The sequence below is a fragment of the Tenebrio molitor genome, chromosome 2 (genome assembly GCF_963966145.1).
Source record: "Tenebrio molitor chromosome 2, icTenMoli1.1, whole genome shotgun sequence".
Taxonomy (NCBI): Eukaryota; Metazoa; Arthropoda; class Insecta; order Coleoptera; family Tenebrionidae; genus Tenebrio; species Tenebrio molitor.
The window spans coordinates 25,827,244-25,842,257 of NC_091047.1; the positions used below are offsets into that span (position 1 = coordinate 25,827,244).

General features: G+C 32.7%; 1 protein-coding gene and 1 non-coding gene across 2 annotated transcripts in view; one reads left to right on the forward strand and one right to left on the reverse strand.

Annotated features, from left to right (window-relative positions):
* LOC138122789 (neural cell adhesion molecule 2-like) overlaps positions 1–15,014 on the reverse strand; it is a 233,298-nt gene that overhangs the window by 24,331 nt on the left and 193,953 nt on the right. The window lies entirely within an intron of this gene.
* Positions 4,993–5,064, forward strand: TRNAW-CCA (transfer RNA tryptophan (anticodon CCA)). The gene has a single exon. It is a non-coding gene; the product is annotated as a tRNA-Trp (tRNA).

Here is a 15,014-nt window from a genome sequence, read left to right on the forward strand (position 1 = left end):
AAACGGTTTTCTAAAGTGGCCCTCCTCGTTCCTCGGTCTAGATCAAACGGAATACGTTCCGTGTACGGTTTGGAAATTTAAAAATTTTGGTCAAAGCGTTTCAGACGCCAACTAATATTGCTTCAGGAAAATGACGAAACGACATAATTTACATTGCCAAAAGAACCCAGTTTGAATTGGAAAGAAAAACCCATGTGAAACGGAATAAATAAATTTACGTTTTTCGTATCACTTTTCCAGCTCAAATTGATTAGTAATAATTACTCCAAATTTAAATGCGATTTCCTTGTTTTAAAGCATATTTCCTAGAGGTTACTTCGCATTGGCGTACATTTTATAAAATATGATATACAGGGTTATTATAAATGTTTGTAGTCCAAGTAGGCCATGAATTTGTGCCGCCTTGTTTCGATTCTGCACTGTATCTAGTGGAATATTGGTATGAGTGAGCTGACCAACTGAAACGGTAAAAGTCGCTGTTAATGTCAAATCACTTGATTACCGCATTTTTTTCCTTCGAATCAAAATAAGTCTTTAGTAAAAGTTAAGAGTGTTAAGACCACAGACGACGACGATGAATATACAACAGTGATCAAGGTTAGGTTAGTAAAATTCTGTAAGTTTCAAGTAAATTTATTTTCAGGTTAACTGTTCTCTTCCAAATTCTCTCTTCTAATTATCAGTTTCTCCTAAACACATTTTTTTAGGATAAAAAGGATTTTTAGGATTGCAATGGGGTACACCGTGGAACAGACTACTTTCATTATTATTTCATTTTATTAAAATGGTGTACGAGATGAAAACAGAATGCAATCATGTAAGGATCAATATCTCGCAAAGTTTCCTAATTTAGAGATAGAGTAACAATCTTTAATGACCCACATTCGATGGATTGTGAATAGACAAAACTAGAGATGTTTCAAAGGAAAAGTCATCGAGAAGCCTTCAAGTTGATGAAGTTTTGAGAGAGAGAATGGAACAAAATCCCAGAACATCATTGCTGTCAGCACAGTCAGGTGTAGCATTGAGCACATGTCAGAAAATTGTGAAGAAAAGATTAAATTTGCACCCTTATAAAATGTCATTGTTTCAAGAACTGAAACCAGCAGATTATCCACGTCGTGTTGCATATTGCAGCTGGTTTTTAAACAACCTAAATGATAACAGAACTTTGGATTTGTCATTCTTTTCCAACAAGGCATGGTCCTACAAGGGCGTAGCAATGATTTTTTGCTGGGGTGGGCCAGACTTTAAACCAGACAGATGATAGATAGATATTGCAGATGTATCTTGTTTTTAATGTGTTTTACTTTTATTCTGGAGTGGGCCAGAAGGATTCTGGGGTGGGCCGGGCCCACCTGGCCTCCCCCTTTACTACGCCCTTGTGGTCCTGCTGTAAGTTCATAACCTGATTGTACTCAGGGAGACGTTAGAACTAATAAGTATACCTCCTCTTCCATATTTGTTGCTGATTTCGTTAACAACTATTCCAGATTGGATCAACACATGCACCTGTCTGATGTCGCCCATCTTGTGTATCCTGCTCCTCCACATTATAACATTGGAAATCATTCAATGCACATTAACAACAATAAAACCTTGCTGGACAGTTAAATAGCTTTCATTTGTTGCCATATAACACATAAATAAAATGTCTATTTACAATGATTTCATTCTCTCATTTTCCATCAACAGTTTTGGAATCTTGTGGTACTTAACATTGTTTCCTCGAAACTTTTAAAACAAAAATGATTCAGTACCCATTGAATAATTTAACAGCAACAATTCAGTTCTACACACCTGTGGTTAAACACCAGTGGATAAGTTTACAAAACTGAAATAAAGAAAATTAAATTTTATTGTCCGTATGAGATGGATTGAACCATATGAACTTTAAAATTCACTTTGATAACAAATCCCGTCTTGATGGATTTAAGTCACTGTTACTCACGGTATTAAAACGTTGGAACAATCTCTTTAAACGAATCTTCACTGTTGTGGTTAATAATTCAAAGAATTTTTTGAAGGTAAACATAACCTCCTAATGTCAAGAATAATAATCTACTTCGTATCATTTTCGTATTGAACTATGGAACGGCAAAAGAAAAAATTTCATTTGTTTTCATGGGCTCGTTGACTACAAACATTTATAATAACCCTGTACTTACGCGGTGTATTTTTAAAATGTGCCGAATTTTTACCTACGAAGTTGTGGGACAACGTAGAAGGCTGACTAAAAGCAATTTAAATGGCATTTTATTTTTTGACATAGGATTTTTTAAATATTTTTTCCGAGTTCTACATGAAGCCAGCAGCTCGTGGTTAAAATTTGGTCACGCATTTCAATAACACCCTGTATATTGAAAAGTGGTGGTTCGTTTTGAGTCTTGAAAGTTGGACTTCTTGTCTCAAATTGATATGAAATATCAAAGAAATCAAAAATGAAAAATGAAGCTAAAACAAACAGCCTGAAATTGAACTAAAATATAGAAAAATTCTTGTAATTTTTTATAGAAGCTAAATTATTGAGATTTATTTAGAAATTCTGCACAATCACCTCTTCACCTCTTCTAGCTTCTTCCAGCTGCCTTCTCCTCTTTAATTTTTTTTTGCCAAATAAGGCCTTCAAAAATACGAGTAGCTACTTGATCCATGAACGGTACGCGATTTTTTCAAAATTGAAATTAAATAATCATTCGAAAACTATCGGAACTGTTAACGTCAAAGTTTGCAAATACACTCATCAATGTTTATACTTAATTGCCATGTTAATGTCATTTGCTTTTGTTTATTAAAAATGACTAAGGACAACCATTTGTTTTGATATTTAATTGCCCTGGTAAGGGAGTTTGCTTTTATTTATTAGAAATGACCAAGCCTAACTATCGTGCGTTCGAATAAAATCCTGCCTGGGATGGCGTTGGAAACCGTCAATTGTTATGATTTTTTAAAGCGTAGATTAATTGGAGCATGTTGACAGCTAACCTAAAATTTAGAGCCAAAAAATATTTCTTCTTTTTCTTTCTTTGCAATGTTTTACATTAAAAATATGTAGAATATCCTTACGATTCCCATTCTCGAAGCAAATATCTAAGGGCACCCTTTGCTGAAAACAAACATGTTCAATTATATCCCGATTAAACATATAAACAAATGTGATTCGTGTCAAACGGCGGGAAATTCAAACTTTACACTGTTTTAAACGGTTTAATTTTTCACTCAGCCCAGGATTTCATTTGAACGCGTGATATTTATCAATACATCATCGCACTGGGTTTTTCTCTCTGGGAAGAGAAAGACGTTATTGAATCTTGTTTAATCGAAGCTGAAACTGAAGTTCTTTAGCAGGATCGTGTCTTAAAAAAATTAAATGTGGTGATTTGGATTTACTATGTTTTCAGAAATCATAAACGAAAAGGACGACTCCAATCTTTGGAATTCTGGAAGGGTTCTATTAAAAATTGTTATTGAACGTATCTTTTATTATTTGAGGAATGATATTAAAGGAAAAGACTCTTGTCAAAATAATCTGCAGAGTGGGTGTACTGAAAAGTAATGAAAGTTTTTGTGTGTTTAGATCTTTCGTCGAAGGTAATCTAAGGAAATATCATAACAATTTTTTATGAAAATATTTGTTTTCGCAAGGAGCAAAACAATAAGTTCTCATTGCTGATTTATAAGTAATTCATATTCTTTGTACCTAGAGACAGGTTAAACAAAAAATTTAAAATTTTAAAGAAGTATAAAAGGATACGTTCGTATTATGATTATGAATAATTTAAAGGAAATCTGGAAAACTCTCAATATTGAGTACGATAACGTATTATATGAATGTGAAAAAATAAGAAATAATTAATGGGATTGTAAAAAATGCCTTCACTATAAATAAGTAACATGATTTATTTAATAACAAATATTATATACTCAGTAGTTAATATAGAACGTCCACTACCCGAATTGCGTTATTCTTAAGTTTTCACGATAAATTAATTAACAACAAATAATTGTTTTACGAAGTGCAGGTTCATCAAGGACTGCGCAACTAACTAGAAAGACTATCACGTTTCGTTTTAAAATTGGAATGGAAGAGAGTCTTGTTTATTTCCGATAAAATGAATTCAAACCAGATTTCCACATATGAGGATGTCACAACCACAGAGTTGTTCGAGAAATTTCTGGAGGAAAACATCATCTAACGATGATAAGGTACCTAATAATAGAATCTCACGATTCCGTCAAATAAGATTTCTTTTTATTTGGACAACATTGGCATGTATTTACAACCAAGAAAGTACTCGTAGATAACACAATCATGACATCTATCAAGCCATGACAAAATGAAAACAAATATATTTAGAAAGAGAAGATATAGAAGCAATGGACAGAATTTTTGAATCTTCAACAAAAACATTTTTCTTTTACTTCCGCGAATAATAGATAATAGATTGTAGTTAGCATTAAAACTGGTACTTTTTTTGAGGAGCAATTTAAATTCCGTAAATAACATCACTGTAAAAATGCATTCTTCATTGGAGTAACTAGGTATTCATTTTTCTTAACCGAACAAATTACAAAATTTTTGAAATCTTATTATGTATTACTTAGTATCATTTGAAGCGCAATAATTTCATCTTTCTATTGAGACATTACCTTAGCTGTAAGTTCAATTGTCGAGCAGGAATCAGCAAAAACGTTAAATCCAATGTTAATTGCATGTGTTCGAGTTTGAGAATGCACAGGCTCAGTATCTAACAAAAACCCTTAAACATTTCCAGTTAGTTTTTATTAAAATAATTTAGGAACTTCAAAATAATTGTTCAGTGTTACACTGTCCATCAAATATTTTGTAATTTGTGAATAACGATAAATAAAGCGCTATTTTAAATGGTTTCCTATAATTTAATTATTAATAATGTCCCATCACTGTCTAAATAAAGTAACAAGTTAAGTAACCACTCGAGGATAATCCTGCTTATGAGAGTTTCCTAGCACGACTCCGTGGCGCAACGGTAGCGCGTCTGACTCCAGATCAGAAGGTTGCGTGTTCAAATCACGTCGGGGTCAAACAAATTTTTTTCTTTTTTTTTTTGTAGATTCAGACGCATTCTGATACTACAACTTCTGTCCACAATTGGTAAAACTCCCATTACTTCCAATCTTCGAGCTCCTCGAATTCCTTACTCTATTGTCATTTGTGGAAAAATATCAATATTTTTTTGTCTAGAAACCCCCGAACTTAGAAGGAAAAGGGTGTGGTCAGAGCTTTAGCGAGAACAATTACACAGTTTAGTCTTATCGCCAGACCCATTATATTCAAGTTCCATTCAATTCCGGCGGGTGTCAGAATCATTCCAATACAATTCAAGATGGATGGTTCCGCCACGATTTACGGAACCGCCCTTTTCTCTAATGCAAATATCCTGTCGATGAGCTGTCCGATTCTAAGATACGAACCGTCAAAAAAATTATAAACGTGCTGCTTAAACGCCATGAATATCATCCGGAAAAGTTAAACCTTTAAATATCGAAGCCGTCATTTATCACGGCGGTCTCGCATGCCTTTGCGGCGTTTATGGAAGCAGAAGTGAGCAAGGATCGTGTCGCTCTTTGGACATTTCGGGGCCGTCTAAAGGGGAAGGTCGGCGAAAGTGTTAAAATAGGGGTGAGAGGTGCGAAGCATAACGACTTCATTTTGCGATGCGGTTGTTTTGACGCTCTGCATATGGGAAACTAACAACATCAACAAATTACAGTTTACAACTACCGAGTGGTGACACAATTGTTTTCATTTCTGATCAATACTCTTGAATATGACAAGCAAAAATGGAATGATGCTTACAACAAATGAATATGTTAATTGAACTTTATCCACTCTAGAACAATGTAAAATTAAAAATACCTAATATATATTTGTGTTAGATGGATTGCAAAAGAGATAAAAGCAAAAAATGCGATTTTAGAGTGGTAACAAATCCCAACATGGTAAATTGCTCTTCTTTTCAGCAGCAGTACACACATCTGTTAATTCAATGTTGGACGGCCAAATAGTAAAAGAAATCGCTTTTGCATGTTGTGCTTCCATAAAAATGAAAACTTTAAACGAGTTTATGTTAAAAAGAGAATTTTAGAGTTGTGCCACTACTGGAGCTTACGATATAAAAATATCGAAAGTCACACAAGTGGCTGAAATACACAAGAGAAAGTTTGCAATGTTTGCATTTAGTACGATTATCATGGCGACCACAAAAATTTCCGGAAATTCTGGACCGATTTCCAAGATTAATATGTAGAAAATAATTTCGTGCACACCATTGGTGAAAACAAATTTTAATTGCTGTTACCATGAAAACTAGAACACTGCAGGTTTGACATTTGAAATAAACATATCTAGTCACGTAATTATTTGGTATTGGCTTGCGATTGTTTTGTAGAATCTCCCACGTGCATATGAATTAGTTTCCGAAAATGTTTCCTGGTTTCTTAATCATGTTTTTGTTGCTCGTCTTCTGCTCATATTTTTCACGGCATAAAAGAATTCGTGACCTCTTGCTGACATTAGGCAAATCACTAAGACAGTCTTGTTTCAAGGATAAACTGGTCTGCACCTAACTACCGGCTTTGTATTAAGTACTGCCCCGTCATATACGTATAGGCAAGTAAATTTTTTTGGTAACAAAAAATTGAGTTGGGATCGAAAGATTCTGTCTACATTTTGGCGCATATGGTTTTCGTATATCTGCTCCCGAAAGGGCGCGACCAGCCTTAATTTTTTTGTTTTTAAATGTAAGGCAAAGCCAAGTGACACCTCGTTTGAAAGGTCACTTCGTTTCCTGAATGTTTTCTACGTCTACGTGTTAAAAAAATAAAAACCAATATTATAGGTTGAATACTAATTAATGCAAAAAATTAATGTTCAAAATGGGTACCATTTTTTTCTTGGAAAATTGCAAATCGATAGTAACATGCATCCCTTACGTTTTGTAACATTTCCGGTGTGATTTGTCTAATTTCATGGCTAATACGTTGCTTAAGGTCCTCAATATTGTTCGGTTTTGTTACATAGACCTCTAGAGATATCCCCATAAAAAAAGTCAAGGGGAGTAAGATCCGGAGAAGTAAGTGCAATACAACAAAATTGAAGACAAATTTGCAAAAACGAGACGCAGTATGGTTTTTTATTTTTAGGGAATAAGCACTTATTAACAATCAAGCGTATGGAATTTATGAACAATTTTATAAAACTGTCTAATTTTAAGACATTTTACAAAAAAACAAATAAATTGTAGTCGTCTTGATTATTGCTAGGTTTCTTTACATAATAGCATTTTTTGTTCGACACTGTCAGAATTTGAGAATTTTCTCCTGTGTAAACGGATTTTGATAAATGTCACAACTTGTCAAAACGAAACGTCAGGCTAATTTTAAAGATTTTAAGCGATTTGGACCCTTTAAGGGGCTCGTCGAACAAAAAACCGTTATATTCAACTCGTTCGTGTGTAAATTAGGCTCTTTATGGCATTCGTGGGCCTTTAAAACGCTCGTTTCTCTCCAGGTTTCGGTCCACGAATGCCATAAAGAGCCCAATTTACACACGAACTCGTTAAATAAACTACTGTTATAATTTATAAACCGCACTGATCTTTTTTGTTTTCGATGGAACTTTCCAGAAGTTTGTAAATGGAACTTACTCGTATAGTTCGGACGAAATAAATCTGAATCTGAAATGTAAAGACAACAATAATAAAGATTTATGATGGGGAACAAATGGTTATCTACCACCAAAATTACAGGGAGAGAATTTCGAAAACTCGCTGCATTTATATCTGCTCCTTTTCGAGAACGACCTACCATAAATCTTTATTATCGTTATCATGTTGTTAAATAATTTGACTTAATAAAGTCAGGCTTCAGATTTATTTTGTCCGGACTATATATGCTTCATCAATAACGCTGGTAAGCACGTGAAAAACAGGATTGTGCGAAAATAGATATAATCAGTTTTATCTACAAATATCTATCAATCAGATCATATAATTTTTCCTGTGCCAGTTCATTACCTCATCTCTAATTTAATTGACGATAAAAATTCTAAAGGACAGCAAAATGAATCAATAAGTGTGCTTAACAAATAAAATTTACTTATTGTAATATTTTTAGGTCGTGTGATGATTGATATCTTATCTCAATCTATTTTATTCTACCATTTTATATAAATGCTATTAAAAGCGAATTATCAGATAGCTACCTATTTATAATATTTTTTGTACTTTCGTGCAAAGGATTTAGATTATTATTTTCCTTTTTTAAATCTCATTTCAATGGCCACATAATGGGTTTTTGCCAATGACAATAAAAAATATAATTAATCAATAAAAAATTCGATTCAAATATTAAAGTTAGTAACATAAAATGTTAGTTGATCTCGATAGTTAAAATTTCAAGTAGACATGACTTATTTAAAAAGTAAAAGATGAAATCCACCTGGAAGGGCAATATTTAGGTTCTTCATAAATTCGTATATGTATTTTTTTGTGAAGTCTTATGTTTGCACCTGAAGATACTTATAATTTCTTATAGGTTCTGCTGGTATTTAAATTTTAATTTATTTAAAAATACAGTCGCAGACAGAAAAAAGTAGGACAAGTCTTATTAAAATTTTTAGCTAAAATTGAGTGGAGTAAACCGGGCTTAAATAAATAAATACATACAAAGAGTAAACCGTTTTACATTAGCGAAAAAACATTGTCCCACTTTTTTCTGTCCGCGACTGTATATCTGTGTTTATTGTGAATTTGTTTCGTGGTTATTTATGCAACGTCCAAAACGAGCTAATAATTTTTAACCATTTTTATTGATTATATTTTAAAAGGATTTTCTGTCTTGTAAAAACTAAAAATTGTAACGTCGAAAAAACAAAATTAAGTAAATTTATTAAGTTTTATAAAAGAAGTAAATGTGTTAGCAATTACTACTAATTATTGTGATTTTATTTATCCTTTTTACATTGATCGACCCATTTCAAACATCAATTACAATTTTTTTAAATTTTATTGATAGATTATATTGAATTATTAACTGCTTTCTATTCCTGTCAAACAGAATTTAAAAAAGCCGAAAGTGTCCTCTTCCAGCCGCTTACGTGGTAAGAAGGCATGTAGATAATAATTTTGTCGAGGCCGCTGTTTATACATATCCTGCGGCCTCATAAATATTATATTTTCACTTCTCATGAAAAAAATAATGTCAGTCGTTAATTATTAATACAAATAAAATTATAAATATCTCAAGGTTTCAATGTACCGTATCAGATCACGATGAAAACGTGTTTCTTACACTTTTATAAATTCAGAACATCTAGTTTCTCATCTCGGCTAAACATTGCATTCATGATTATACTTTACGGTTTACTTTAGAGAGACGTCTTTCAAACATAAAAATGTAGAATAAAATTTTATAGAGACTTTTACATCTTTCGTATGATCATATAGAATGATTTCATTCGTGTTACTTGCGGCCACATTTTGTAAGAGTATAAGAAAGTGGATACTTTCTGGATATCCTATGATGAAGATTTACGTCAAGAACAATTTTGGAATTTTACAACTTCACCTCATAAATACGGAATTTTATACTTACAAGGATAACAGATGAGGATATCAAGTTTCTCAAGTATATATCCCAGTTTTTACCTCTTAAAATCGGCTCTCAGTTAGTAAACTTTATCACATGTTATTGTCACAGCCAAACAAACTGAAGAATCTTTCTGGTGTACTCCAAATCGACACCGCAACAATTTCTGGTTCTGCATTTGCTCAACAGCTAATTCGGGTACAGTTTGGCGACTAGTGCATATGTTAATAAGTTGCAGTGAAATGTCCTAAGTCTGGAATTTAAAATTCCAGCCGGGACCTTAAAACACATTTTCCACTGAAACTGTGTGCAAGTAGGTTATTTTATGCAAGTTACAAGGAAAGAAGCTTAGTGGTGGTAATAAACCGACACAAAATGTATCAAAGATAAAGGAATATATTCGGTACACAATGTTGCATATAAGAGTGAGGGAAAGCGCCATTATTCGCTTTTCCAACTGAGCGCTTAAGTTAATAAATTCGGAAAAGCGACCTGAAATGAGATTGGTGGTTGCTCGGCAAAAATGCACCGCGACAGTAAAATGTGTGTTTTAATTCAACTTTGTAAATTCGCCCTCTTTGAAATATATCAGCAGCTTCGTTTAATTGTATTGAAAAAGAGAAGGGATTAGGAGAAAGAGCAGTGTTAAGCTCTTAAAAGTAAAGTTTTTATTAAAGTGAGAGAGTTGCTATTGTGCAGTGGAACCAGACGGACTAAACACAACTTAAAACATGATGTTTAATGATCAAACAAAAATCTAAACAATTAAAAGATTTGAATATTCTATGAAAAAGATTTTAATTACTGGACTTTGGAAAACGAAAGAAACGACAAACAAAGAAATTAAAACTCGTACTTTGAATAAAGAAATAAATTGAAAAAAGTCCCTGTACAATGTGGCGGGTGTTATTTGCGGAATACATTTATGCTAGTTTTAATTAATGTGTATTTAGTTATTATTTTTATAAGGGAATTGTCTGATTAAAATTGTTTGCGGCTTGTGTTTTAAAAAATTCAACGGGTCTCTAAACATTCGTAATTATGGTGTCATCACTTTGTAGCAGCTAATGAGTCTCCCCTTAATGATAATATTAATTAGTAATGAAATAATTTCTATTTCGGTGGTGAGTGCCTAAGATAACCTTCATGCCGGGAGAAATCGATAGCGAAGCTCACCCCACAACAACGACAATAACGTTCATGCTCCCATCTACCCACATTTAATAGAAAACTAATATGAGACCAAGAAGCCTCTTAGGACTGAATTGCCAATCTACTCTCTGGCTTATTATTACTCTACCCCAATTTTTTCTGGTGAAAAAAAATAATAATGGCGGTAATGTAATGACGACCTCCGGATTGAACGATTGAGTGGATTTTGCTCGAGCTCGAATCGGTCTCTTATAATTAGGGTAGCGGTAATTGTGGTTCTCTTTTAAATGGCTTCAAATTTCTCTACTCTAGACGAGAATGAAGAGCAACTAGCTAGCAGGGAAAATTAGTACATGATAGAGAAAATAATGGTTTGAAAATTTCTTTTTAATCTGAATTAATGTTTACAAATAATAATAAAATAAGTAAATCTTGCATAACAAAATTTCGTGCAATCGTTTACAGAGGCCCTGCGGAAGATTTTCAATATTACAATTTTTTAGTTTTGTAAATTTTGCACTTCTTAAAGATACGAGTACCCAGTATACAGTATGTCCACGGATTGAGTTACAAAGAGGAAAAAAAATATTATTTTTAATTTTGCAGAAAACGTCGCTGGTGATAAAATAATCTGTTTGGTTTCAGGCTCCTATAGCAGTTTTCATTTTTGGGTTGACTGTTTCAGTTCCTTTTTTATCTCGAAAATCATGAAAAATTTGAGAAGGCGAATTTTATCTTCCGAATCTAGCTACCTACTGCAAGTGTGCTTAAGCAATTTATAAAACGTCAGACTAGACATTAAAACTGTGTAAGTGTTAATAAACTTCTTCTTATAATGTTAACTATACAAGAGAGAACATATCTAATTCAATGTTATGTTACTGGCGATCTTTGCTATCGTGAGGTGACCAACAAATTTAACGAAAAATATCCTAAAACAACAATTTCTCATGCGAAAAAATTTGTAGAAACTGATTCGGTTCTAAATGTTAAAAAAATAAGAAAACATTGAGATGAAAATGATGCAGCTTCCGTTTTAGTTTTTCATTCAGTTGAAGAAAATCCCCAAATGTCACTTAGAAATAGAGCTTTATAAACTGGAATTGAGTTTATTATTATTTATTACTTATTTAATTGGGGTTGCAAACAATAAGCACACGCGGTTTCATAAAAAGTCGATTTTTCTCAAATGCATATGTGGAACGATGATTTTACATTGTGAACAACTTTTCTTAATGACGTTTTGCTGTAGTTAGTACGGAACAGCTACTTTACCTAAACTACCAAGGCCTCCTTGATTTGAAACAATCGAAAATATACTTAAAATTAGATAGTTTTAAAACAAGCAGTGCTTAACCCCCAAATATAAAATTCAAATTAAATTTTTTTTTGTCAATCATACCTCTTTGTAACTGTATTTGTCCTTTAGAGAGTGTCAGTAGTTACGTATTAATTAGTGTTCTTATTTATAATATTTTTTGTTCAGTAAAGATGATAAGGAGACTGGAAACATTAATGTACTCGTGGTCGTGGAAAAAAGATAAAATGAGGCTTAAAATAAGACACTCTAGTACTTTACGGTTAATGTAGTGTTCATTTAATGGACATCATTTAAAACATCTCTGACAAGAATTCTAAAATTACCGGGTGTTGTGGAAATGAAAGCGAATATTTTAATGGGTAACAGAACCTATTAATTTGTGCAACATACAATTTGATACATAGTGACAGTTGTTTGACGTTTATTAGCTGAGTTAACAAAAATACGAAAAATCTGACACTGTCAAAGTCATAGCCGCCCCTTATCTAAGTAATTGTTGATCGCACGGTACATAGGAATATTGCAGCCAAACAGCGATCGAGAAAAGTTCTCTTCAAACACGATGTCATAATTTGATTTGACCTTGACTTGCCGTAGGTCAGTAACAACAGGCACTGATTAATGAGTCTCGTAGTGCAAATAATTAATATCTCCAAAGTCCAAATAAGTAAATTATCCAAAGTCATGGAAGTTTGGTTAATATGGTTTAGGTACATTGACGAATTATTACACTGACCGGCAAAAAAAGTGGGACATTAAAAAAAATCATTTATATTTAAATATGTAGGTTATTTTTTTTATCCCAAAAGTTTATTTTTGTTTTATTTCCTATTATCCACAATTTTCTTTTGATTTACTGGGTTTTACCTTTCAATTGTTGAGTTTTTCTTAAATCTATTAAAATCTCATATGGCGTTGATTTTCTTTCATCTTAAAAAAAAAGCATTTCTGACATTGTTGTCATGGAATTTTCACAAATTTGTTATTCAAGTTGTCATTTTGTCATTGAAATGCCATTATCGCAAGAAGATTCTGCCAGATGCGGGAATACCAAATATTGAATTAAGTAGAGGCGTTCATGTTCCTTGTTTATTTATTTTTTATAATTGTATTTTTCTTTTCTGTTGTTAATGTGTTAATTGAAGCCTTTCAAATGACATCTTTGTTAGGTAGTATGTTTTTAAGAACAGAATACAAGTAATGACATCATTTTTACTTAATTTTGTAAGAATGATTTTAGTATAATATTATTTTTCTTGGTGTCCCACTTTTTTCGCCGGTCAGTGTATTTCGACAACAGCATTTATGATGTTAATTTGGGTTAGTGGTGGAATTATAACTCTTTGAGGTTACTTGAGACTATTACAACACAACAACTTAATTTACAATCAATTCTAATGAACTCAACATTGTGCTTAAGTACTCTATTTCTTACATTCACTATTTCATTTATTTTTATAATCAGTATGTTCATTTACCGTTAGGTGCAGGAATAAGATTTAGTACAATACACAGGATAAATTTCCGCTATCTTTCTTTTCCAAGAATTTCTATCCTGTGCCAATCGTCTTGCCTCGTTCCACTGGAATAGCTTGGTCCTCCTATCGCAATCGTGGGCGTTCTATTTTATTCTTTCCCTGCACTCTTGTTTCGTAAATTTCTGTTGTAAGTCATCCTTTGTATCTGACCTAAGCAACTCAATTGCCTTTCGTCGATGACTAATTCTGTCGATTTCATAAATTTAACTCTGTCTCGTTTCTTATTCTGTCTCTTCTTGTAATCCCTTTTATTCTTCTTAGAGACCTCATTTCAGTAGCTGTGATGTTCCTTTTATTATTTTTTGTTACAGTCCAGGATTCGCTACCGCATACTATAAATGGTCTTATGGCTTTTTGGTATCCTTGGGTTCTTATTTCCTTTGGTATCATTTTCTTCACCAGGAACCTGGTTCTCAGGAAGTTGTACATATTATAATCTACCAGCTTTTCCGATTTTTTCGTTTCTTTTCCTTATCTATTCTTCCAGACTCTTCTATGATTGTGCCTAATTAATTGTTATTTGTAACCTGTTCCAATACTTGTCTTTGTATAGCAATTCTGTGTTCTTTCTTTCGTGGATATTATCATTCCTAGTTTTGATTTTTTGAATGTTTATTTTCATTAGTTCTTTTTAATATACTTCTAGGTTTTCTTGTAATTTTCTGCTGTTTCAGCTACTAACACCATGTCCTACTTCACTAAACGTCTGAAATTTAAGGCCGTATTTTCAGGACCATCCTCGACTTGGCAGACGACGTCCAGAAAACCATTTTTGCACAAATAAAACTTGAAGACTTAAATTTTTTGAATGAAAAGAATCACCTATAACTGCCTTTGAAGAAGGTAGATTTAAACGACACTTGTAAATATATTTTTGCTTGGAAAAACTTGACAAGACATTTTGTGAGTGAAAGCAATCAATATAAAATTACTTTCATTGATGAGTTCTACAGAGTGATCAACAAGAATCCAAATCAGAGCAAGCGTTGCAAATTATCGGTCACGTCGTAGCAAAATCATATGCACATAAGCAGTCAAAACATGGGCGTAGACAATTTATGGTCTCAAACGCTACTTAATAAAAATGATACTTTATGAATTTTAGACGTTGGAATTATAATTGTGCATTTTATTATTATTATTATAAGATAAGGGAAACAATTTATAAGATTAACAAGAGCAACATTTTGCATTTGTAAGAGTAAGTAAATTATCATCTTTATTGCCAAACGCGACGCTACTGGTACGAAGATGCTTCGTTGAAATGTCACATTTCAAAATTCAAGGTTGTTGTTGTTGACAATTTAAGTGATTTAACCTAGAAAACAAATCTTCGATTTCGGCAAAGTTTACAGACGTTTATTGAAGTTGTA